Genomic DNA, 19146 nt, shown 5'->3' with positions numbered 1-19146 from the left:
CCAAAAGTTTGGGAGCAGTCTTCTAAAACATGCATTTTTTTATTTCAAGCGTATCTCTGTTATCAAACAACGTATTGTTTATCTGGTAAGCTGATTTGGAAGCTAGTGAGTTGAACTTTCTTTATGGATATTTGGTTAAAATATTTTTGAAGACTTACTTCTTTAGAACTTAAGGTAAATTTCATTATTTTCACCAAATAGTCCGACCGTTTAAAGAAATATGTAAATTTGTTTTTACCATAGCTTAGTAGATTTTGATTCATTTAGGAACTTTGTTGAAGACTACAAAACGGTTTTACTTACCTATGCTTTGAGAAATATCTAAGTCAGACTTCAAAGTTTTTGCAGAATTTGGAAAAATAAACAGTAAGAAAACATCAGTTACTTTTACCATAGAAGTCAAAATTCAAAATCTTCGGGAAAACTTATCATTGAATTAAACATTTAATTTTAAAATTTTTGTAATCTTCTACAGTTTTACCAAAAAAGTACACAGATTGATCAAATTAATTTACCAATTTTTTTCTTCAATGGTTATCTCGAAAACAAAAGCTGCTAGAAAAAAACGAAAAGCATATTTGGAATCACCTCCCCCATATTAGTCTAAATCAGTTCTTAATTTCTTTGCACCTCGAAAAAAATTAAATATCGATGTCTTGTATTATGCTCAAGCTCCAACGATTGCTGATTATAATATCGAAATTTAGTTTTTTATAATATATCCAAATTCTCAGAATATATTGTCACTTTGGTGCATTGAATCAAAATTTGAAATTCTCACAACTGATTTTCAAGTTACTTGAAGTACTTTGAAGTATTTTTTTCTGAATACCTGGATTTGAAACATAAATGAGTCATTCATTCCAGTTATTCTCTTTCTCGATTCTCTTAAGAGCGATAATTACTGATTTTTGGTTGAATGTATGGGAAGCTAATTTTTTTATGAAATATATATAATTTTAAAGAATTCACATGTTTTAGTCCTGAGTTACATAGGATGGGATGAACTTAACAGGTACTCTCTGCAGCCACCTGGAAAGTCCGCTGCTGGCGAGTTTATTTGGAGTCAGACAACCACACTTAGAAATTCTGTTTTCATCTTATGCATATTTTAAAAATACAGTGAATCCCCGATTTTGTCACCACCATGATGCATTTTTGGGTGACAAATTGAGGACAGTGAAAAAACCGGGTAATTTTTAAAAACTACTCTTTTTTTAAAAATTCTGTTCAAATTAATCAAAAACATCATTACTGCGTCGATTAAAACAGTGTAGGTTGTTTTTTTCGTGTGCTTTTAGTAGATAATTAATGCATTGAGTCTCTTTTTCAACGAAATATCATAAAACTGTGTTCGTATGTTTTTTAAAACACTCTGTTTGGACCTCTGTTAAGAAGAATGAATGATCCCAAGTGATTAAAATTTAAATGACCTAATAAACAAACAAGGTATTAAAATAATTTTGAAACATTTTTTTTGTCTAAACAACTTCTTATCAGAATACATCAAAACTGACAACTGGGGGAGTATTCCTTCTGCTTATTTCGAATGAAGCTTTATGGATATTAAACAACATAGTTGATTTGGCTGATGTTTTAGATTTATCGATAAATGACGTCATCTTCTTGTGGCGTGTTAAAGAAACAGCTTTGAAAAAAGCTCAATTGAGGCCCTTGGAGCCAAAGGGGTATTAAAGGAAAAATGGTCGATTTAAAGTTTATAATGCTAACCAATTGTTCATTTTTCAATTTTTGTTTGGTGATTTTTTCAGATTTTGAGAGTCTTATTTACTGTTGTGTTTAACATTAAAATGAGTAAGATGAACTAAGATTTCATCGATAAAGATAGCGAGAGCATACGGAAAAAAGGGAACTTGAATACCCTATTTCAAATAAGGAAACAAATTCTTGTTCAAAAGAATCTTGAACGTGGAACCGTTTACTCGATCTTTTATTAAACCATATTTCTTCATCCGACCTCCACACCTGCTGGAATACATCATTTTATAACATTTAAACACCTACTTTTGTGTTCGAAAGAAAAATACAAATTTTCGAAAAATATATGGAAATTGGAAAAAACCAACCACTTAAAAGCGTGTTTCCTCTAAATAAGCTATTTCGCAATTATAACTCTTCGGCTCCAAGGGTTTAAAAAATCAAGCTTGTTGATCATATATATGATTAGTTGTGTCGTTAAGGTTTTTATTTAATTTTTTTCACCAATTTTATTACTGATCAAATGTGAATAAAAACACTTATTTAAAATCGGACATCTTTTCTTCGTGTCATTCATAAGTCGCTATCGATGTTATCATGTTGTATAACAATGTTGTCAATTGACGCGATATCAAATTATAAGCATTCTATATTAAATAAAAAATAGTGACAAAATCGGATATAAAAAAAGTGATAAAATCGGGGGTAGACAAAATCGAGGGCAGACATAATCGGTGCGTGACTGAATCGTGGATTCACTATACTCCATTTTAGTATTTTTGGTTGAATTTTTCATAACTACTTTTCAGCATAATGGAGTTTACCAAATGTGTAATAAAGATATAACAAAAAAAAATCCGATTTTTTTATTTTTTGTTTCATTATATGAAAACATTTTCTAGCCGTGACAACATTCTTATCTCTTTTTGTGTTTCATTTTTCTTTAAAAAAATAACTATCTGAACTTTATATGAATTTATTACAAAACGTCCAAGTTAGTCTATTAAGTTTACGAAGCTCAATGTTTTTGGAATATATAAGATTTACCTTTGTTATAAAAAACTGAAATGTTTATAAATAAACTTTTTTTTTGTCTTTTCCAGGTACGTCAGTCTTGTTCCGATGTTAGGAAGAAGTACAAATCAACCCTCGATTATGTTCGCAATACGATGAGTACTGAGGGTCTTTAGGAGAGCTTTAATTTTTAACCGGATACATTCGGTAAGCTATCGATTTCGGAAAGTTAAGCCAAGAATAATATGAATCAACTCAAGAAGTAATTCCCAAAAAAATCAACAAAACAATCAAAGCTTAAACCAAGATAGGTCAACCACTCTGTCATTTGATGTTAAAAAGTCTTTTTGGTGCGTTTAATAACATAATCTAATAACATAATTTTTTAACGAAAAGTTTTTCCAAGATAGTCGCTCAGTATTATTTTCACATAATCTATGCAAATTTGTGTTCCTCTAAGTAAGTTGCCCATCATAATCCTAGAGCACTAGAGCCTTGATTAGAGCGATTTTTTTTCTTGGGTAACTGTTAAAAATTGTTTAATACTCTTAAAGAACATTCGGTACTTAAGATGCTAGTATGTCATACTGAAAAATAGATAGTGCATTGGTTGAAAAAATATCAAATAACCCAAGCAACCAAAAGTCTCGTTAAAATGGTCGAACACAGCTTAATCAGCATAATCAATGTGCTTCGTTTTATTCAGCTCAAAATTTAAGTTCTTATTGAAACTTTGAAGTTCCATTACAGAATTGAACGGCCTTCTATTCAGCCCACAAGTAAACGTTTAATCAGCGAAAACAAAAAATAATTCTCCTCTCCTCTCTTACTTTGGTCACCACCAGCCCATGTGGTGCTGCCGGTTTCTCGGCGTCCATCTTTATTCCTCCCATCACCTCCCTCAATTGATCTTACTTAAATGCTTTGTTTTTCACTTTGTTCGACACATACCAGCACGCACGCCAGTTCTGCTACACAATTATTTGATTCGCTTACTCAAGCAATCAAACAACCTAATGGAAAAAATTAGTCCTGGTACCAGATTTGAACCCGATCCTCCGAGATGATAGCCAAACACGCTGCCACGACGCCACGCCTAGATGTTGCCTTACCGGCAGCTCAAATTCGAAGTGGTTATTAACTTCCTAGAATACCCGTAAGTGTAGCCAGCAGCCAGCAGCAAAGACGCATGTTGATTATGACTAAGAAACATTACGAAACGGCGTATAAATCAATCATCCGTCAAAATAATATCGGTTAAAAAAAAGGAATTCCCTGTTTATAACTATTAAGCTAAAAATTATACAAATTTTTGAGTTTATCTTGATATTTAATTAATGAATTGCTTCAACTGACTTTTAATATCTGATAAACTCGTGGTAAGTAAATACAGTTGGACTAAATTTTTAAAGTCAAAATATTTACTCTTTTCAAAAACAACTCTCAAATGTTAGCTTTAAGTTGTTCTGAGTTGATGTTTCAATATAAATTATACATTTCAACATTTTCCAAACTCCAAAAAATTATTTATTGATTATATGCCCTTTTGTGATGTTTGTTCACATTTCATATTCATGAAATGGCGGACATGTCTCAAAACGGCAATTTGAGGAACTTTTTGGAACTTTGAGTCCATAGAATGCTATTTGAGACTCAATTTGTAACTTTTATTCTGAATATTGCGATTGAGATGTCACAAAAAAGGCTATTTGAGGAACTTTTTGGAACTTGAAGTTCACAGAAGGCTATTTGAGACCTAATTTGTAACTTTTATACTGCGTGGATGAGATTGACATGTCACAAAAAAGGCTGTTCGAGGAACTTCTTGGATCTTGAAGTCCACAGAATGCTATTTGAGACCTAATTTGTAACTTTTGTACTGTGTGGATACGATTGACATGTCACAAAAAAAGCTATTTGAGGAACTTTTTGGAGCTTCAAGTCCATAGAAGGCTTTTTGAGGAACCTTGTGTAACTTTCATGCTCACATTCGAGAAAACTCGGTACCAAATCCCTCTGGAAGCTTTGCTCAGCGAAATTCGAACTTTGGAAGCACGAGTTTAAGTAGATATGAGACTTTTGGTTGCTTGGGAAATAATATTTGTATTCCGACCACTAAAATCAAAATTACAAACAAACAAAATTGTCACGAGTTTCCAATTGCCGGTTTTTGGAAAACTTTGCCGCCCTTTTCAATTGAATTTGACTCCATTGATAAAAATTCTGGCAACCACGGATCATCGACACCCTTGCCAGATTCGAATCTTTCCTTCCCGATAAGGCTGCGCCGGCTTCAAAGGATTTCCTTTTCTTATTTCCCGATATTTCTCGTTTAAGTCTAAATCCGTAAAGCCCTAAATTGTTCCTGATAATACGGTATGTCTTCAGAAGTTTTTCCATTTCTCTGCTGTCGCTCTTTGCGAAATCCACACGCCACGCCATGACACGGAAAAAAGTGCGAATTTTCATCCCCCCTTCCTTAAGGTTCCCCAAATCAGTCGCCTCAGGCGGCCTCCGTGAAAGAACACACGCTTGCGATTTGGAATCCTTAGAAAACAACAGAACGAAGTTGTGAGACTTTGTTCACTTTAATCTATCAACGGAAAATGGCACCCTGCCCGCCGCGACGCCTGAGAGAAACCTGCACACTTCCACGCACTTACACACGCTCCAACTTTTCGATACTTATAAATAATGGAAAGATTGAAATTTATCACAACATTCGCTGCTACTTTGGCACCACCACCGCCCGATTGAGCAAAGCAAAAGCCTTTTTTTTGGGTCCCTTTCCTTCCATTCGTTTTCTGCAGGCCCAACGGTAGGTGTTGTTTTCTGTAGGCCTACTGAGTGAAGCAGCCAGTGGGTCGAGTGACAACTCCAGGCGCCTTTTGCTCGATCCTCCAAGACAGGTGAGTGTGTGCGTGGGTGGGTGGGCGTTTCGGTGTTTTTGGGTGCCCGGTTTCGTTTTGGATATGGAGGTTCTCTTCAAATTTAAGCAACAACAACAACAGAAAAAAGTATCAGGCTATAAATAACGAATCCACCAAGTAATTGATGTCGTGAGCCGGCGCAAGTTGACATACACACATACCTAGTAGATTCGCGGAAAGGCGTCGCGGCGCGAAAGGAAGGAAAGGATACGCCAAATTGAATGTGTCGTCGGAATTTTCGGCACTGTGACGGTGACAGCGTTGGAAAGCTTTTAAGTCTTAAAATAATTATAGCCCGCAACAATAAATGCAATTTATTTTATCTAGGAGTACGTATTTTAAACCTAAAGTCTGCTTCATTTAATATTGGAACAAATTCTTTTGCTCATTGTGGCGCTCCTAGTGGACGGATTTGGAAACTTTTTTCACCCACGTGTCGGGAAATTCATTACCTTTCACCATGTATTTATGTCATAACACCAAACGATAGCATTTTGTAAACAACCGCCATGGAAGCCGAACGGAGAGATCAAATTGTGCACAGTTTTCTTACGAGTACGAGTACGAGAATTTCTTCGAAACAGCAATGAATAATTTTTTTAATTTTTTTTTATGAAAGAGTAAAGAAAATGCTACATTTGTATGAAAAAAAAAACATTTGTTAATTATGAATTCGTTGATAAGTGACTGAACTACACTCAATTGTTTGTGTTCCAATATTAAATGAAGCAGACTTTACATCCGTCGAACTTGGTCAGCACTTGGTCGTACAGCTTTCGAGCCCGGATTCTGGCCACATTGTTCTGCTTCAGCATCCGATTTGGCTGTTTGCTGGCTCGGAATGACCTTATTCCTTCCCGGAGACGAATTCGTCGCACCGTATTGTGAGCGGCCTGGAACTTATTGGCCAAATCGCGGTCTGAAAGATTGGGATTCCTCTTGACGGCCTTAATGACTTTCCCACGCAGTTTCCGGTCGACAGTTCCACTCCGACGCTTCGAATGCGGCTTCCGAGCCGTCGTCAATGTTTCCTTGTACTGCTTGATAACACGCCATACGGTATTTCTGGGCATTTTAAGCTGTTTAGCTAGCTTCGATGCCGACAACAATGGATTTTCAAGAAAACTGTGCACAATTTGATCTCTCCGTTCGGCTTCCATGGCGGTTGTTTACAAAATGCTATCGTTTGGTGTTATGACATAAATACATGGTGAAAGGTAATGAATTTCCCGACACGTGGGTGAAAAAAGTTTCCAAATCCGTCCACTAGGAGCGCCACAATGAGCAAAAGAATTTGTTCCAATATTAAATGAAGCAGACTTTAATGAGGTTCGAGGTCTTGATTTTGCTTTGATATCGATATCGTAGATGTTTTGTTGAATTAAAAATACGATGTTATTAAGTATTTTTCATGAATAGTATGTTATGTTCTTAAGCTTAAAAGATGAAATTACAAAACTAATTTCAACTTTAATAGTTGAATGGTCAAAATAACCTTTCATAAGATATTCCAAACTCTGATAAAAACTTCAAACATTTAAATAAGACCTTAATATAGTACGCAGCACTGCGGAAGTACGTTCACATTTAAAATTCATTGAATGGTGGACGCGGTTGACACGGAAGACTCATATTGATAGAGAATTCTTCGTATTTGAAATGGTAATGGTCAATATTCCACAATTACAGCACAATTTGCAATAATATGCACAATTTCTTTCTCTATGAGCACTCGTTTCTCTTATTATAATACAAATTTACTTATTTTCTTGCACAATAAGCCAAAATTTACCACAATTATAATTATTTGCTGCACAGCATGTGCCATGGCCGCAGAAACGGGGGAAAGGGCGGGGAGGGAGGATTTTGGACTTCAACCCATGAGAGTCAAAAAAAATGTTCTTCTCTAAACTCTAAATTTTAAATTCCTTATCAATTTTTGATGAACGACTAAAGTGAATCAAGAGTAATAATGTCAATTCAGAACTAAAGCCCAAACGTCGAAATCTTATCCCGGGTCCACAATTGGACTACAGTTTTTCAAACACCTTCTCACTTGTTTAAAGGTACTCGACTGAAGGTAATGACTGTACTCGAGTTATCCGCAAAAGAAGTTGATGCATGAGCTTTCGGAACAGTCCTCAGTCTCGAATATCAAATTTTCAAAAAGATTAAACTCACTAAGGTTGCCAGGCTGCTCGGATTTTGCCCTCATGTTTATACTTTATTTGCAAGATCAAAGAAAAAATTCAATTGCGTGATAAAAATTATGTATTTTGCTTTCAAAGCTATTTTTAACGAAGTTTATCCAATTAAACAACAACAAACAACTTTTCGAGCTGATTTTCTTCTTAATTTAAATGAAGAATTCATAAATTTGCCTGGATATTGCCCAGATTTTGGGATGTAAACATTAAAATCGAATGCCTGGATTATGCAAGGTTTTTGATAAAATCGGATAGAATCATTTCCAATGTTCTGGTTCAAATTTGTTTTAAATCTCAATTTGTCGCCTGTTTCCGGATTGTTAAAAACCATAGTACAGCAGTTTTTCGATTTTATCACTGTTCGATTTTATCACTACTCGCCAAATTCACGCTCGATTTTATCACGCTTTTTAAGAAATTATTCAGAAACCATTTCCAGGACCTTAATTTTCTTTCAAAAGCGTAGAGCGTCTTTGTTCATGATATTTTTATGGTTTATGTTATGGTATATATGTAGGTATTGAATAATATGAAAATGCCATTGAACTGCTTACTTTGGCTGTACAGTGTAAAAATCTCATTTGTATTTTAAAAATACATGTAAAAGTTGCTAGTGTAGTTATTTGTGCTTTGTTTGCCGCTCTAAAAAATAAACTTTTTTGGTTATACGAATCATATAAAGATGATGCTGAATTTAGGCGTTTTTGAAAAAAGATATGTGTCTCTGATTTCTTTGTTTAATTTGTTTATTTGAAAAGGTGGCGTGCGCCTGATTGGACAGCCTTGAGTATTTTCTGAATGGATGATTTTTGAAGATCAAAATGAAATTCTTCTAGCTTTGCCTAAAATGTGTAAAAATGACTAAGATTTCTGTTTTTCTACATATAAAAAAGAAAGGATTATCTGCCCGTGAAGCAAATTTCGAGAAACACAGAAGAATAATTTGAACTGAAATCGAGCGTTTGTGTTTTGTAATTTTTGATGATTACATCACAGACAAACAGACAGGACACTTTTTTTTTCATTTTTCGCAAAACTAGCTGAGAAGCTAGGCAATATCACCACCAGATAGCTCTGCTTCACTTTTTGCTCTGCTTTTCGAAAATCACAATTTTTCATCATGATAGCCCTATTTATTGTGTTATATTTGTTTACTATCTCTCAATCAACCAGTACAAAAATGCAAAATTGTAAGGGACCTCGGCGTCATACTGGATCCAAAACTCACGTTTGTAGAACATCAGAACAATATCATCAATAAAACAAATTGCATGCTAGGATTTGTAAAACGTTTCAGCAAACACTTTCAAGATCCGTACACCATAAAATCACTTTATATATCCTATGTTCGTTCGATATTGGAGTATTGTAGCATCATATGGAATCCTTATTCAAATATTCACGAGCAACGTCTCGAATCAGTTCAAAAACAATTTTTGTTATATGCGCGACGTAAAATCGATTGGACCACTTTTCCTCTGCCATCGTATGAATCTCGTTGTAGGCTTATTGATATAGAACCTCTCAGAAAACGCAGAGAATTTTTTCCAAATTGCAATTGTAAATGATGTTGTTACACAAAGAATAGACAGTCCTGAATTACTTTCAAAACTCAATTTTTACGCCCATTACGTCCATTAAGAAATAAACATTTGTTCTACATTAAACTTTACGACAAAGACTATGCAAAACATCAGCCTATTTATCAAATGATGTACAAATACAATTTACAAAGTGAAATTATAGACGCAGCGATGAACAAAACACAATTAAAAAAGGCATTCAAAAACAACTTCATAGAACAACAAAACAATAGCTTACATTAGTATTGAGTAGTTTTAAGTATTGTACACACTATTAATTTTTTGGTGTAAATTTATGTCAGAAAGGATGCACAAAAAAGAAGCATCACTTTTGACATAAAATTACACTGGAAAATACAGAAACGCTTGAAGACATAAAATTTTCGACTATAATTGAATAGCACATTCGACATAATATTACATCATCAATGACGTAAATTTACGTCAAGTAGGACGCACAAAAGCGTAGCATCATTTTTGACATAAATTTAGATCATTGATGATATAATATTGCATCGTACATTCTAATATGTGAATAATTCTACTGAATCAAAGCAATCGAAAAATTGCTTTTAATTTATCCACAGTATAAGAAAAGTTCAGATATAGGCATTTCGATAGCAACTTCAGTGAGCGTTTTCGATTGAAAACGCTCACTGATAAACATAGTAAGTTGCCACAAGTTGATATTGAAATACCGGTATCTGAACTTATCTTATAAAGTTGTTGAATAAAACAAATATTTCGATTGCTTTGATTCAGCGTCGTTTATATTTTTAGTCATAGGAGCTTTCGGAGACACAATTTTAGAGGCATATTATACAGCAAAAAACAAGTCACTTATATTTACATCTAAAGGGATGAAAATAACTGTACCATCGCTTTAACCACAAATTTATGTTTTGTGATCGTGACTTGTAAAATCACAAGCCATGAGGATGTTTGATGAATATGATTTCACATCGGTCGATCTGTTATTTATATAGAAATTTTACATTGCAATCGATGTAAATTTAGACTAGAAACAACGTTTTTAATAAACGTTTCATATTTATTTTACTTGCTGGTTGATATACCCAGTGGGTCATGTTTTGTTTTTTTTAGAATATTTTCAAAGTTGTTGACTGGAGTGAATTATTGAATAAATTTACTTAGATTTACCAAGGACCACCTCGATGAAGAGTGGTAATAAATGTCGTATTTTGTTTGATACGTGAATAAAATGTAAAAGAATTTCCAAATGTCGAGGATGTCTGATATGGACAAATTGTATAGATTTAAAATAATTGTTGAAAAAATATATTCGTTTTCTGCTGTTGAACATTTTGCATCAGAATTTATTGCCAAGTCAAGTAAAATGTGTTTCATTATGTCTCTTTTCTTATATATAAAAATCCAGTTTAAATTTGCATATTAGACAAATAAGCATGAGATGTCATTTAAGTTAAAAATTTCTTTAAATTTTTTCTTTATTTAAACTATAATTAGACTTCCTGAAAACTATCGAAATATTCTTGTTCATGAAAACTTAGGAAATCATTCGATTCAATATTTGACAGCTTGTTTACATCGTGGGCAGTGCAATTTAAGATGCAACTTTGGTACAAAATATATTCCATTATTATTTTTATTTAATTTTTTAAAATGTTAAACTGCGTTTTTCTGCTTTTACGTTTATATACTTCCTTCATTCATCAAAAATAAAAATTATAAGAACGGAAAGAATGAATTATTCAAGAACATTCATAGTGAAGGAGATGGTTTCAAATTAGTAGTTTCGAATAAATTATTTTGCTAAGTTCATATTGGTTTATATTGATATATCGACAATCACACTCAATACGATTAAAACTTTACTTTGCCAAAGACGTATTTGACAATTGTGCACATTCATTGTTATTTGTATCTTCTGTTATGGGTTCATTAAGTATCTATATCTATTAAGTATCTAAAATCTATAAAACTACATACTAGTTTGTGAAAATATTAGTTTCAGTTGCTCTCAGTTTGTACAACCAGTGCATTATTTTGAACTATCGTAATAGTAGTTAAAAAAGAATCGCTTTTCGCATCGCACTACAACTATTCTGGATCAGCTACAAATTTTTCTTTATCTTATTCAATTGGGATGCACACTAATAAATTTTCGTATTTAGCTTTTAGAAAGCCTTCATCGATGAAAATTGTGATTGGAACGGTTTGTTTCCGCAGCTGCAACTAGCCGAAAACCGCATGATACGTTCTTTCTGCGTTCTGTGGTTTCAAGATTTTTACCTAAAAAAAATTGAAATGTTAAATAAAAACAAAATATTAAATAACAACCATATCCAATCTTACCTGTAGACGCGATAGAAACATACGTTTTCCTTCAGGTTTAAGGCTAAATTTCAAATGGTTAACCGCTGATTCCGGAAAAAAATTTGGTCACTAGATTTTAGCATCACTATTTCAGCTCGTAAATCCGATCATTCAGCTGCGTTCTAGGACTCCGATACATTTAAAACATAACCAGATCTGTAGCTGAGCTGTTTGTGTTGCTGATTAACAAAACTGCCTCCGGTAGCTGTCTTTTTCCAGATTTTGTTCCTGCAACACCCACTGCTCTTGCAATTCCAAGTAAAATTCATTTCGCAATTCAGTCGGTCCTGTTGGTCCCATTGATTGATCTGCAAACGCATTTAAACCAAAAGTTATTTGCATAGTAGCCAAGACTTTTGCATTTTACTTACCTTATTTTTGGCCATTTGGTTGCGAACTTTGGACATGATGATCAGACGATAAGTCGTACAAATCAGACGCTGTGCTGTTGGATTTTATAGATTATTCAACTGTTGATGATTGGAAATAACAAAACACTGTTCCATTTTGCGGTTTGTTTTGATCTAGCAGTGTTTGTTTTGCTGTCAACAGATTCTAGCATAACATTGCATAACGAGTTAACTTACATATTCCAAGCGAAATATTTTTTTTAAATTTCAATTCAACTTCACTGAAAAAGCTAACATAATTTCTTTTTGTTTTAAAATACCTAAATATCAGAATGACAGTGTGCTCAGCAATTTAGTTCCTGAAGTATAAACACCTTCATAAGTTTTTTAATATACAAACTTTTTCACATTTACTGGATTTGTCATTCTGAAAAGTGCAGCCAAATTGGTATTGATATGCATGAAGAATAAAATTCAACGCGTTGGGGAAAAAATCGAAATCATGTTTTTGGCTACTAAATCGAGCAAAACTATAAACCTTCGATCTTACCGGTACCAAATCGTGCGCGTAAAATTCTTTGTTTTCATCTTTGTCGATCTGTATTTCACCACTAATAAAAGAAGCAGTCAACCATTATTCCAATATTTTTTTCATTGGCACATTCAAAACACTGATAAAAACAACGGAAGCACGCACCGGTTTCGCACACGTTATTTTATATTCTCAAATTTCTTATTTAGATGCTAGATAACCTAAATTTAAATCATAACAAGCAGATAGCTTGCTCAAAATTACTTCTTCGTGGTGTGCGTGTGCTTTAGATTTTAAATTATGTAAAATTAGATTGTTTATTGATTAGGACTAAAGAAATTTAGGTCCTTAAGCGTTTCTGGCTCGTGTAATTTTGAAAAATTTTTGGTGTGTAGTCTACATAGTTTGACTTAATAAATAAATAAATAAATTAATAAATAAATAACGACCGAAACATCTTCAAAAAAATCCAATTTGAAAGTGAAAAGAAGGTGATTGAAAAGTGGATTTAAATCGGATGGCGATAACCGAATTTCCGATTTCTGATCGAAACTTAAAAAACATGGTCGGATAGCTCCGTTCGTAAGGTGTTAGTGGTTTCGGTAAGTAGTATCTAACGGTAACTTATTTTCGGAAATATAACATTTCCATACAGTACTCAGGATTGATGAAGACAGGTGAATCAAATATACATACGTTGGTCGATTATTGAATTCTGGAGTCGTTGAGTTGTGCTCTATTTTTTTTTCTGGGAAATCTACATCAAGCTTACAGTGGACTTAAAATTTATCTGCACCTCATAATTGAAAATTCCTGCCCTCCAGGTTGAAACCTTTTTGAAACGTTTAGCTCCTCGATTAAAACGTGGAGGATATTGAAGCATTTTTTTCCATTCCAGATACTTTTCAAACCTAATTCGTCAAACCGAGTCCAACCAGAAGCATTACAAAAGCAATGAAGCCTTATCCTGAAACCATTGAATGAGCTTTGGAGATAAATATTTGAATATTCAGATTGATCAACGATCTGAGTTCAGAAACCAGATATTTTTTTAAAAATCAATTCACAGGATGCTTTTTACGGTCGAAGATAGAAAGTGTTATAAACAATTCGCGAAGTGTTTTGTCAGCTAATGAAGAAACCTCCTACAATATGTTTTTTAAATAAAAATTTTTACCATAATATTGTACCAATTCCGATTTTTTATTATCAAGTGATGTTTTCTGTGTGGTTTTTGGTTGATTTTGATCATTTTTTTTTTTGAAAAAATCGCTAAATACATTCAGAAGTTTCATACAAAATGAAAGCGAATTGCGCAAAACTTTCATTTTCCAGTTTGATTTCTTGAAAACGGGAGGTTAACGGATGTTTACTTTTCCGTTTGCGAAGATTTATCATAAAGTTTCAACCGTTCTTCGTTTAATTTGAAGCAATATTGTTTTGTAGGTCCGAAATATTCAATGTGAGATAGTTATAATATGCCGATGTTAGGCGTCATCCATAAATTACGTAACGCAAAAAATGCACTTTTTTGACCCCCTCCCCCCCGTATGTCACAAATCGTAACGTTTCGACATACCCCCCTATGAAAATTACGTAACGCTGAAAATTACCCCCCCCCCCCCCCCATTTTCTCATGTTTTTAAATACTGATTTTTGAAGGTAAAAAAAGATTTTAACATACATTTTTATAACGTTCTTCAAAACGGAATCAATATCTATCCAAATCGCTTCTTAGTACTCATTAATGATAACTCTCTGATTAAATAAATTAATTGCCTTATTACGAGTTGATCTGTGCTTGTTAACTGATGATCTACCTTGTTTACTTTATTTTGTTCAAGGTGCATTACTTGTTATGCAAAATATACTTCACTTAGCAATATTCATCGGAATATTCAAAATTGCATTTTTAGAACCAATTGGGAAAAAATAATAAAATTTCTGTTTTAAGATTGGATTGAGTTCTTGGGAGTAGATAAATGTATCTAATATTCGGGTTTTCAATGGTTGTTTCACGGATATCCAATGCACATTTTATGAACTCTATCTCAAAATCTTTAAAAAGGAAAGGTTACAAACCAGTTTCAATCTTGTTGAAGCTGACAATTTTTAAGCTGATTTTGGTTTGCTTTTTATTCTGTAAAAAATGACATCTAAAAAGCTGCAATTAAACTGAAATTTTTAAGGAAAAAATCGTTACGTAACGATGCGTATACCTCCCCCCTCCCCTATGTCACAATTCGTAACGCTCGAGCTTACTCCCTCCCCCCCCTAGGAGCGTTACGTAATTTATGGATGCCCCCTTAACTTCAATCCTTGTAGAGTATTTCTGGATTCAATTACCATCATTATCACCATAATAATCACAATTCATTTTCATTCATTTCCATTTCATTCCGCAAGCAGCCAGCAGTGAAGCTTCTTCAGTCAAACCTAAAAGACAAAAATCGTAATATTTGAAAATTTTGAATAGATATTTTTTAATAACAGAATACCTTCTCCTGTAAATGTTAAAACGGTTGTTTACGCTTCAAAACAAAACGCCAAACTGTCAAAGGTGACCATGATCATTTTTATTAATCTAAATTGATTGGTAGGCAATGTCGACAACAGATGGCAGCGTAATCGGCTTGCGAAAAATATACCGGATTTTCCTTAGAGTGTCCTGTCTGTTTGTCTGTGATTTCATCTTATGATCAAAATTTAATGAAAATATTATAAATTATTGATTAAAGACAATAAAAATACTTTTTTCCACCTTAATTTTAAGTTTCGCCAAATTCACGGTTTCGCCATATTCACGGTGTAATTTTTTTCGACCGTGATAAAATCGACAAACTACTGAAACATCATTCGGTTTTGAAATTCAGATTCACTAGTTGAATTACGAATACACGGTGTGTTTCGTAGAAGAAAAAAATATACAAACGCTTATTTTTGCATGGGCAGAAATTACAGCTTTTCCGGATCATTTCCACCAAAAATTAAAATATTTGTTCCGTGACATTTTTTTTTTGGAAATTTTCTATTTGAAATCTTTAAAAAATATACATATATACATATACATGTATATTTTAAGTGTGTTTTAATATCGAGCGCTGATGTGGTCTAGTGGATAGGCTGACGCGAGTCTGGTAACCCAGGCGTACTGGGTTCGATTCCCGGTATCGGCAAGAAAAACTTTTGGATTCGAATCCCATTAGGGTAACGGACTTATTTTGGACCAGAAAACCTATTTTGGACCACCTTGTCTAGCTCTCTTACAAAGCAACTAATAATGAAGAAAATTAGTGCATTACATTAAATGCCCGGGCTTCAACAATGCTTGCTAAAAAAAATTCATGATTATTTGTTTTATAAGAGATCTAGACAAGGTGGTCCAAAATTGGTCCTCTGGTCCAAAATAAGTCCGTTGCCCTAGTTGCTGACAGGTAAGATGTGGTTCATTGTATAAAAAATCATATATTTCAGAGGGAGTGCATCTGGGGTCAATCTGAAGAAACTATTGCAAGCGGAGTGGATTGCCAACCATTGTAGGTCTTTGAAGGTTGGATGCCTTCCCTCGACGAACCATCGGCCGTGGAAGCCTGGGAAGCAATTCGAAGGCCAAGCCACACAGACATAGGCTGGACCTTGCTACCGATGGGGTAACCATACATTCACACATACATACATATGTACATATATTTTAAGTGTTTTTTAATTTCAGAAGTGGTTCTTACTTTCAATATTTTATATTGAACTGGTTGCTCAACAATCATATAAAAAACTTCGAAAAATTTGTAAAAAAATTTCAAACTTGCTACAGAGCTATTAATTCGAAGAAATTTGCAAAAAAATAAAAATTTTATATAACATCTTTTCTGGGCTACAATTTAGGTTTGTACTTTGTTCACATGAAATGTACTGCAAGAATCATGGAACATTTTTCATCCAAAGTTATAGTTTTTGGAACTTTCAGAACATCTCTGGAGATTTTTGAATGAAAAATTTTGTTTTCCCATACAAATTTCCATACAAAATTAAGACTCGCTGCGCTAATTCAGGACTGGATAGATCGCTTCCTTAATTTTTATTGCTATTTCTGGCAGCAAAAATAACGAAAAAAAGGTATGGGAGGTGTAAAAATTTAAGAATTTGAAATTTCCATTCAAAGCTTCCGCGGTCCAATGTACTTACATGTGTTGATTTTATTGAAATTTTAATCAAGACTAACATCTCACCTAAAAACTGCAACACGACAAAAAACAAAAAAAGTTATTGCAGTTCAAAGATTGTATTTAAGCCACAAATTGTTTGAACCGTAATAATTTTTATCTTTTAAGTATAGCAGTTTTCAGGTTAATTAAAACTCAGGTTGATTAAAATTCAATAAAATATACACAGGCAATCAATTGATAAAAAAAATCGATATAAACCAGTTTTGTATGCTAAACTGGAACTAGGACCGTATATGTTTAATGATGCCTTAAGTAACAAAATAATAAAACAGCAGTGTTCGGCATCGCTAATTGAAAAATCAGCGGCGCTAATTTAATCGCTAACTCATTCAAATTTAACGATCGCTAATTAAAACCGCTAAATGTGAGATCTTAAAAACTTAGAAATTAGGAAAAGCTTATGAAAATCCATCGATTATCCTAAAAAGCACATTTCAACAAATCACCGCTTGTGGACGACCATGCTAAAGACATGTAAAATATTGATCAAGTAGGCCGTGGACTGTACTTTTGCAAGCAAAAAACAGTATCTAAAAGTTGACCTTCTAGCTTTGAATCACATAAAGGATGTTTAAAATATTTTAATACTGTTTAACAATATTTATTGAATTATTTTCCTAAGAATGTTGAGAAAAGAAGTACTAAAAGTTAATTAGGCACTTCTGCCCTCAGACCATTCGAAGTGACCATTTTCACTTTGAGCGCATATTGGTGTAAGAATGATGTCTCATTTACTTTTCAAATTACAAAAAGTTTACTTCTATCAGTAATAATTCGTGAAATTGAAACATAAATGGAAGTTAGCGTTCTTCATTTAGCGGAACCAAAAAATAGCGGAACTTTTTAAATCGCTAGCTCAATCAAAATTTAGCGGCAAAATTAAACCGCTAACAAAAAGTTATCGGACTAACTAGCGATTAACGGATTAGCGTTTTTGTGCCGAACACTGTAAAACAGTAGAAAACTTTAATAAAAATTTTCTCAACGTTCTGGGGGATTAAGATTATTTGATAAGAGCATGGAACACGTTAATTAAGGAAGCATTCCTGAATTCAAAATAAACTTATTCTATGATTAATTTTAATATGCTTAGTTTACAAAACTCTTAACCAAATTCAAAGATACCAACCATCTAAGAAAAGATATAAAATTTTCAAAAGTAAAGCAGTTCTGCAAATCCGATCCTGAATTTGATTGAAATTTTACTTTTGATTTAACAGAAATATTCAAAATGTTAAACAATACACCGAGAAAATGGAATTTCCTGCATATTATTTTACGTTAAGATTTCATATTTCTTTATCAGCAAATATTTTTCATTTTGATGATTTTTTCCAAGATTAAAATCAGAGCTTTTCATAAGACAAAACTACCAAAATGTACTCAAATAAGGTTCTTTTTTGTGATTTTCATCTGAAACGTGTAATTTTTTTTATACGTGTAATATTTTGTAATAAAGGATTTCAGCATTTGGCTGATTCGTATTTGCGATCTTTTTAATACTCCATAGAGATTAAAATTTTCGTTTTTTTCTTACATTTTTGTTTTCTATGTTTTCTCACGAAATTTCCCTAACCTAAATTTAGAGTGGTGAGATTTAATTCCTGAATCTATTGCTTATAATCCAGACACATTAGCCACTGCTCCTTTTTGTTACAGGACATTTGCGTAATTTTGCAGGAAATAATTTTTGCTGTGTGGTAAAGTATTAAACTCAGTAAACTGATTACTACTGAGCACTGCTCAGTGAGCAGAGAAAAAAAACCTTAAAAAATGAAAGATTAATTTTAGAATGATCTTGGAAGAGCGACTTTTCCAAAGAACTCAATTTAATTTCAGAAAGTTTAAATAGAACTGAAAATATCGGCGTTTAAGATTAATACGATGGGTGGATATTAGACTGCCCCTAATTTGTATGGGAAATTTAAATCCTGTGAAATGTAATACGCTGCAGGTTTAAATTGATCCTGGGCTTAGTACAAAATCTCATGCCAAAGTTGGGCCAGGTCGGATCACGGGAAGGGGTCGCTCAACGAGCCTGAAGTTTGTATGGGATTTTGAGACATTTTGTTCGAGAGGAACACGAAAAACCAAAATGACAAAAATTTCTTCCGAAGGTTGCATTTCAATTAGGGTTAAGATAAAAAAGTTTTTTAGCTTAAAAAATTGGCTAACTTTTTTAAGGGTGATATTCATCACTGTTTTAATGAGGCGACAAAATGTCCGACCA

At 33.3% G+C, this 19146-nt stretch overlaps 1 long non-coding RNA gene across 1 annotated transcript; it reads right to left on the bottom strand.

Annotated features, from left to right (window-relative positions):
- Positions 1-10318: 10318 nt before the first annotated feature.
- On the bottom strand, positions 10319-12416 carry LOC129745992 (uncharacterized). Its single transcript, XR_008737221.1, has 3 exons — positions 12183-12416; positions 11791-12119; positions 10319-11727 (listed from the first exon to the last, which is right to left on the bottom strand). It is a non-coding gene; the product is annotated as an uncharacterized LOC129745992 (long non-coding RNA).
- Positions 12417-19146: the final 6730 nt, after the last annotated feature.

This window comes from Uranotaenia lowii, chromosome 2 (genome assembly GCF_029784155.1).
Source record: "Uranotaenia lowii strain MFRU-FL chromosome 2, ASM2978415v1, whole genome shotgun sequence".
NCBI lineage: Eukaryota > Metazoa > Arthropoda > Insecta > Diptera > Culicidae > Uranotaenia > Uranotaenia lowii.
The sequence above is the reverse complement of the archived record's forward strand: the minus strand, read 5'-3'. Positions and strand labels throughout refer to the sequence as shown.